At 33.1% G+C, this 7847-nt stretch overlaps 1 pseudogene; it reads right to left on the minus strand.

Moving 5' to 3' along the window:
* Positions 1-6485: 6485 nt before the first annotated feature.
* Positions 6486-7032, minus strand: LOC116423701 (annotated as a pseudogene).
* Between the last annotated feature and the right edge of the window lie 815 nt (positions 7033-7847).

Genomic DNA, 7847 nt, shown 5'->3' on the forward strand with positions numbered 1-7847 from the left:
GGTTTGTCAAAGACTAGGTTGCTCTATTTGTTGACTGTTTTATCCCTTGAACCTAATCTATTCCACTGATCAACTAATCTATTCCTTAGCCAATACCAAATAGTTTTGGTAACTGCTGCTCTATAATATAATTTTAGATCTGGTTACAGCTAAGCCACCCTCATTTGATTTTTTTTCATTAATTCCTTGAAATTCTTGACCTTTTGTTTTTCCATATGAACTTTGTTGTTATTTTTTCTAGGTCATTAAAATAGTTTTTTGGGAGTCTGATTGGTATAGCGCTAAATAAATAGATTAGTTTAGGTAATATTGTCATCTTTATTATATTTGCTCGCCCTATCCAAGAGCATTTAATATTTTTCCAATTGGTTAGATCAGACTTAATTTGTGTGAAAAGTGGTCTGTAATTTTGCTCATATAGTTTCTGATTTTCCCTTGGCAGATAGATTCCTAAATATTTTATATTATCAGTAGTTACTTTAAATGGAATTTCTCTTTGTAACTCTGACTGTTGGATTTTGTTAGTGATATATAAGAATGCTGATGACTTATGTGGGTTTATTTTATAACCAGCAACTTTGCTAAAGTTGTGGATTATTTCTAATAACTTTTTAGCTGAATCTCTGGGGTTCTCTAAGTATACCATCATGTCATCGGCAAAGAGTGATAATTTGGCTTCCTCATTGCCTATTCTTATTCCTTTAATCTTTTCTCAGCTCTTATTGCTATAGCTAGTGTTTCTAATACAATATTAAATAGTAACGGTGATAGTGGGCAACCTTGTTTCACTCCAGATCTTATTGGGAATGGTTGCAGTTTGTCTCCATTACATATGATGCTTACTGATGGTTTTAAATAGATGCTGCTGATTATTTTAAGGAAAAGTCCATTTATTCCTATACTCTCAAGTGTTTTTAATAGGAATGGATGTTGGATTTTATCAAATGCTTTTCTGCATCTATTGAGATGATCATATGGTTTTGTTAATTTGGTTATTAACATGGCCAATTATATTGATAGTTTTCCTAATATTGAACCAGCCCTGCATTCCTGGTATAAATCCTACTTGATCATAGTGTATTATCTTGGAGATGATTTTCTGTAGTCTTTTTGCTAATATCTTATTTAAGATTTTAGCATCAATATTCATTAGGGAGATTGGTCTATAATTTTCTTTCTCTGTTTTCAGCCTACCTGGTTTAGGTATCAGTACCATGTCTGTGTCATAGAAGGAATTTGGTAGGACTCCTTCATTCCCTATTTTATCAAATAATTTATATAGCATTGGGGCCAATTGTTCTTTAAATGTTTGGTAAAATTCACATATAAATCCATCTGGTCCTGGGGATTTTTCTTAGGGAGTTGTTTAATTGCCTGTTCCATTTCTTTTTCTGAAATGGGACTATTCAAACAATTACTTCCTCCTCTGTTAGTCTGGGAAGTCTATATTTTTGGAGGTAGTCATCCATTTCACTTAGGTTATCAAATTTATTGGCATAAAGTTGAGCAAAATAACTCCTTATTATTTCTCTAATTTCCTCTTCATTGGTGGAAAGTTCTCCTTTTCATTTTTAAGACTACTAATTTCATTTTCCTCCCTCCTTTTTCTAATCAGATTTACCAAAGGCTTATCTATTTTATTGGCTTTTCATAGAACCAACTCTTAGTTTTATTAATTAGTTCAATAGTTTTTTACTTTCAATATTTTTAATTTCTCCTTTTCATTTTAGAATTTCCAATTTAGTATTTGATTGGGGGTTTTAATTTGGTCTTTTTAGTTTTTTAGTTGCAAGCCCAATTCATTAATCTTTTCTTTCTCTGTTTTATTCAAGTAAGCCTCTAAGGATATAAAATTCCCTCTTATTACCGCTTTGGCTGCATCCCACAAAGTTTGGTATGACGTCTCATCATTGTCATTATCTTGAGTGAAATTATTAATTGTATCTATAATTTGCTGCTTCACCCAATCATTCTTTAAGATGAGATTGTTTAGTTTCCACTTACTTTTTGGTCTATTTCCCCCTAACTTTTTGTTGAATGTAGTTTTTATTGCATCATGATCTGAAAAGAAAGCATTTACTATTTCTGCTTTCTTGCATTTAATTTTGAGGTCTTTATGTCCTAATATATGGTCAATTTTTGAATAAGTTCCATGAACTGCTGAGAAGAAAGTATATTCCCTTCTATCTCCGTTCAATTTTCTCCAAAGATCCCATTTGACCTTATTTGACCCATTTGACCTTATCTTGGTATTAGTGTTAGGTATGAGTCAATGCCTAGATTTTTCATACTAGTTTCCAATTTCCCCAATAGTTTTGTCAAATAGCAAGTTCTTATCCCAAAAGCTGGGGACATTGGATTTGTCAAACACTAGATTAATACAGTCAGTAACCATTTTGTCCTGTGAGCCTAACCTATTCCATCGATCAATTGATCTATTTTTTTTTTTTGCCAGTCGAAATGGTTTTGATGACCACTGATTTATAATATAATTTTAGAACTGGTACAGTGAGACTACCTTCATTTTGTATTTTTTTCATTAATTCCCTTGAAATTGCTAACCGTTTGTTCTTCCAGATCAATTTTGTTATTTTTTCTAGATCTGTAAAATAATTTTTTGGGAGTTTGACTGATATGGAACTAAGTAAGAAAATTAATTGCCATTTTTTATATTCTCTCAACCTATGCAAGATCACTTGATATTTTATAGTCATTTATGCTAATACTTTTCCTAATATTGAACTAGTCCTGCGTTCTTGGTAAAAATCCTACTTGGTGTGTTATCATGAGAATGATTTTCTGTAATCTCTTTGTGAATATGTATTTAAGATTTTTGCATTGATATTCATTAGGGAAATTGGTCTATAATTGTCTTTCTCTTTTTATCTTACCTGGTTTAGGTATCAGTACCATGTCTGTGTCATAAAAGGAATTTTGTAGAAGTCTTTTTTTTTTTTTTTTTTGCTATTTTTGGAAATAATTTGCATAGTATATTGTTCTTTTAATGTTTGATAGAATTCACATGTAAATCTATCTGGCTCTAGAGATTTTTTTTTCTTGTTCTATTTCTGAAATGGGACTACTTAAGTAATTTATTTCCTCTTTCATTAATCTGGGAAACCTATATTTTTGTAGGTATTCCTCCATTTCACTTAGATTATCAAATTTGTTGACATAAAATTGGGCAAGATACCTCCTAATTATTGCTCTAATTTCTGCTTTATTGGTGGAAAGTTTTCTTTTTTTCTTTTTGAATCAAACACTTTGATTTTCCTCTTTTTTTCTAATCAAATTAAGTAAAGTTCTATCTATTTGATTGTTTTTTTTCATTAAACCAACTCTTAGTTTTATTTATTAATTTAATAGTTTTCTTACATTCAATTTTATTAATCTCCCCTTTTATTTTTTTACAATTTCAAATTTGGCCTTTAATTGGGATGTTTTAATTTGTTCTTTTTCTAAGTTTTTTTTTTAGTTGCAAACCCAATTCATTAATCTTCTCTTTCTCTATTGTACACAAATAACCATCCAGAGTTATAAAATTTCCCCTAATTACAGCCAAAGTTGCACCCCACAAATTTTGGTATGTTATTTCATTATTGTCATTCTTTTGGATGAAATTATTCATTGTGTCTGTGATTTGTTGGTTCACCCATTCATTTTTTTAAGATTAGATTATTTAGTTTCTGATTAATTTTTTAGCTATTTTCCCCTTGCTTTTTATTGAACGTAATTTTGATTGCATTGTGATTTGAAAAAAAATGTATTTACTATTTCTACTTTTCTGCATTTTATTTTAATGTCTTCATGCCCTAATATATAATCAATTTTTATATAGGTTTCATGGGCCACTGAGAAAAAGGTGTACTTTCTGTCTCCATTCAGTTTTTTCAAAGATCTAGCTTTTCTAAAATTCTATTTATCTCCTTGACTTCTTCATTTTCTGAGAGCCTCCAAAGCTGTGAATCATAACACTTGAAGGAGGTGCAAAGCAGCCTTCACAGATATTACTTGTGGATTGGGAATAAAATAAATTGGAGACTAGAGAGAAGAGGTGAGAGGTCAGAGAACAACAACTGCCTCTCAGTCTGAGAGGTCAGACAATGCAACTGCCTCTCAATCTCCTTGTATCATCATCATCCCCTCACATGAAGACATCCATCCTACAGGTTTGTGTTAGACCTTCAGCAGCCACTGACAGGTGGCTTCCACATTACAACATCTTTCTCATACATTTTGTGGTTTGATTTATCTAGTTCTAACAGAGCAAAGTTAAGAACCTCCACTATTATAGTTTTGCTGTTTATTAACTTCTCCTTTAGGAATTTGGATGCAATATCCCTTGGTGCATATATATTTAGTATTGATATTATTTCATTATCTATGGTAACCTTTGGCAAGATATAGTTTCCTATGAAATTCTGGCATTTAGGGCCTCACTATTTGCCTTTTGTATTTGCATTGGATGTCTTATAACTAGTCTGGTGATCTACTGGTTTACAACTAGGACAGAGTAGCCACCACTGCTGTAGATTCCTCCAGGTAGATTCTTTGGCCCATGAATCCCACACCACCCATGGACTATGCCCTGACTGCACTTAGCAACTGTGCTTGGACTGCCTGTGCTTGGCCTGCCTCCCTCCATTTCGATTGAAACAAATCTTTTCTAGTGATCTTTAAAATATCTTCTGCTGGAAATGTGTTACACTCCCAATATTCATGGGTTCTATCTATCCAAAACCAGTTCATAGTGTTGATTTGCTGTTAGTTTGAGGGTCATGGTGAACACTCAGAAAAAGAAGTGTCTCCTTTCCACCATCTTGACTCTGCCCTCCCCAACTCTTTTAATCAGATCTATTTGTACTTTTGTTTTATATGATTTTTTTTTTTGCAATTCCTGATTTTTTTTTATTTCAGCTGAAGTATAATAAATTCCGTTTCATCCTTTTACCTTTACTCTATAAGAGTCTCTGTGTTTCACATGTATTTCTTGTAAACAAAACATTTTAGGATTTTGTTTTTTAATCCCCTCTATTTGCTTTTGTTTTATGAGAGAGTTCATTCCATTCATATTCTCAATTATGATTACCAGCTCTGTATTTCCCTCCATCCTATTTTCTTTTCCATATATACTTTTGTTTTCTCTTCCCTCTCTGTCCTTAGGAGTGTTTTTTTTTTTAGACCCACACCACCCATTCCCTTATCTCCTATTAGCCCTCCCCCTTTTATTAACTTTTTTTTTGCTAATGTTTCTGCTCTTCCTTCTAACCAGTTCTTCTCTTTTCTTTCTTCTTTCTCCTCCTACTTCTTTATAGGGCTCCATAATTTTCTATACCCCACTGAATAATTAATTTATTCCCTCTTAGAGCCAAAATTGAAGAGACTAAGATTCAGACAATGCTTATCCCTCTCTGTTCTTTCCATGGATTGTAATAGGTCTTTTGCATCTCTTCATGTGATCTAATTTATTCAAATATACCTCCCGATTACATATATATATATATATATATATATATAGAGAGAGAGAGAGAGAGAGAGAGAGAAAGAGAGAGAGAGAGAGAGGAGAGAGAGAGACTTTTCCCTAAAATTTAATGTCTTTTTCTTTGGTATACTCACATCAGAGTCCATTCACAATCACACCCTCTGTTCATGTGGTATCCCCTCTGTCTGCCCAGTTCTGAAGAATTACAAATATCATTTTCCCATCTAGAGATGTAAACAGATTAATCCTTAAGTAATATATTTTCCCTCTACTTAGCTTTCTATGCTTCTCTTGAGTTCTGTGTTTGCAGAATGAAATTTATGTATTGTTCTGTTTTTTTTTTCCAATAGAAATAATTGAAACAGTCTTACTTCATTCAAGATCCATTAACTCCCTTGAAAGATACTGTTGGATATTTAAATCTTGGTTGTAATCCCAAATCCTTTGCCTTCAGGAATATGATATTCCAGGCTCTCTGATTTTTTTTTTTTTTTTTTTTTTTTTTTTTTTGTAGAAGCTGCCAGACCTTGGGTAATCCTGACTTGTCACTTCTTAATATTTGAATTGTTTTTGTCTGGAAGCTTGCAATATTTTTGTCTTGAGATTGCTGTTTTAGAGTTTTGCAACAAATGTTCCTTGGGGTTTTCCTTGTGAGATGTCTTTCTGAAGATGATTGATGAACTTTTTCAATAAGTAACCCCCTCGCTTTTAGAATATTGGGGCATTTTTCTTTGATGATCTCTTGAAGAATACTATCCAGGCTCTTTTTTTGTTCCTGCCCTTCAAGTAGACCAATAATTTCTAATTTTCTCTTCTGTATCTATTTTTCAGGTCAACTGTTTTTGAATGAGGTATTTCTCATATTCTTCCATTTTTTTTCATTCTTTTTAGTTTGTTTTATGGACTCTTCATGTTTCACAAACTCATTAGCTTCCACTTGCCCCAAAATAATTTTCATTGTCTGATTTTCTTCAGTTAGCTATTGCATGTCTTTTTTTTTTTTAAGTAACAAATGCACTTTATTGATTTACCAGTTAAAGCTACTGAGCCAAGATTAGTAACTGTTTCACTTTTCAATTCAACAGCTAGACAGCTGTTTAACCTGATGGACCTAGAATAGCCATGCCAACCGTCATTGCTGCACATTATTTACATTGGTTTGATTTTGACCACAGAATTAGGAAATCAAAGCATTATTTTAATTTAACTTCCAAGTGCATGGCTGATTGTTTGAATCCAGTTTCTTTTATATTCCGTATTTCTTTTTCAGTTCTTCCACTTTTGCAATGTAAGCTTTCATGGCTTCTTCTTTGGATTTTCCTTTCAAAGAGTTCCAGGCATCCCACTTAGCTTTGCCTCTGAAGTCCATCATATCTGGGTGCTCTGTATTTACATCTCCCACTGTGGCTTGTTTGTAGTGACTGTAGATGAACAACATCTCCTCATCATTTGGTTTGGCCTTCAAGTTTTTGACTTCTTCTGCAGCTCGTTCAAATTCAGCCTGAGACATGCTGCCGGATTAGCGGGCGGGCGGGATCAAGTGGGAGCTAGCTGCTACGGAAGGCATCAGAGCAGGCAGGGCTTTATTGCATATCTTTTTACAATTGATTAGTTCTACTTTTTAAGTTGTTTGGTTCAGTGGATTTTTTTTTTTCCCATTTGGGCAATTTTATTTTATTTTATTTTTTTGAGAAACTGCCTTTCTTTCCCAAGATCTTGGCTCTCACTTGGATACCTCTAATTTCTTTCTCATTTTTTCTACCTCTTTTATTTGTCTTTTTAAAAATTTTATAAACACTTTCAAAAAGCTCTTTTGAGCTTGAGACCAATTCAGATCCTTTTTGAGATTTCTTCTATAGGCATTTTGTCCTCATCTGAATTGGTATTTTGTTCTGCCCTGTCTTCATATTGTTTTCTATGCTCAAGGTTATTTGCTGTTTCTTGCATATTTTCTTTTTGTTTTCTTTTGGTATTTTCTCACTCTCTCTTTCTTTTTTCAGTTTTATGGTTGAACTCTGCTTCTAGATTAAAGGGAGTACTATCCCAAGTTTCCTGCTCAATTCTGAGCCTTGACTTTGAGTGCAGGAGTCCCTTGTGTTTGCAGAAGGGTAGCTTTGCCTGTTCTTTTCTGGAAACAGCTTAATTTTCCAGACTTTTTTTTCTGAGTAGGGACTGGAGAATGCCCTACCAGTCTGCTGCTCTATTTAGCCAGGGCTAAGGATCTCAATTGCCAATTTGGTCAGAAGATCATAAACATAGGAAACACATAGTTTTAGTCCATGAAAGGACTCAAAAGGGCTTTTGAAAATCAAGAAAGAGAAGTAGAGAAAAAATTGGGAAAAGAAATGGGAGTGATGTAAAAGGA

The sequence above is a fragment of the Sarcophilus harrisii genome, chromosome 4 (assembly GCF_902635505.1).
Source record: "Sarcophilus harrisii chromosome 4, mSarHar1.11, whole genome shotgun sequence".
NCBI lineage: Eukaryota > Metazoa > Chordata > Mammalia > Dasyuromorphia > Dasyuridae > Sarcophilus > Sarcophilus harrisii.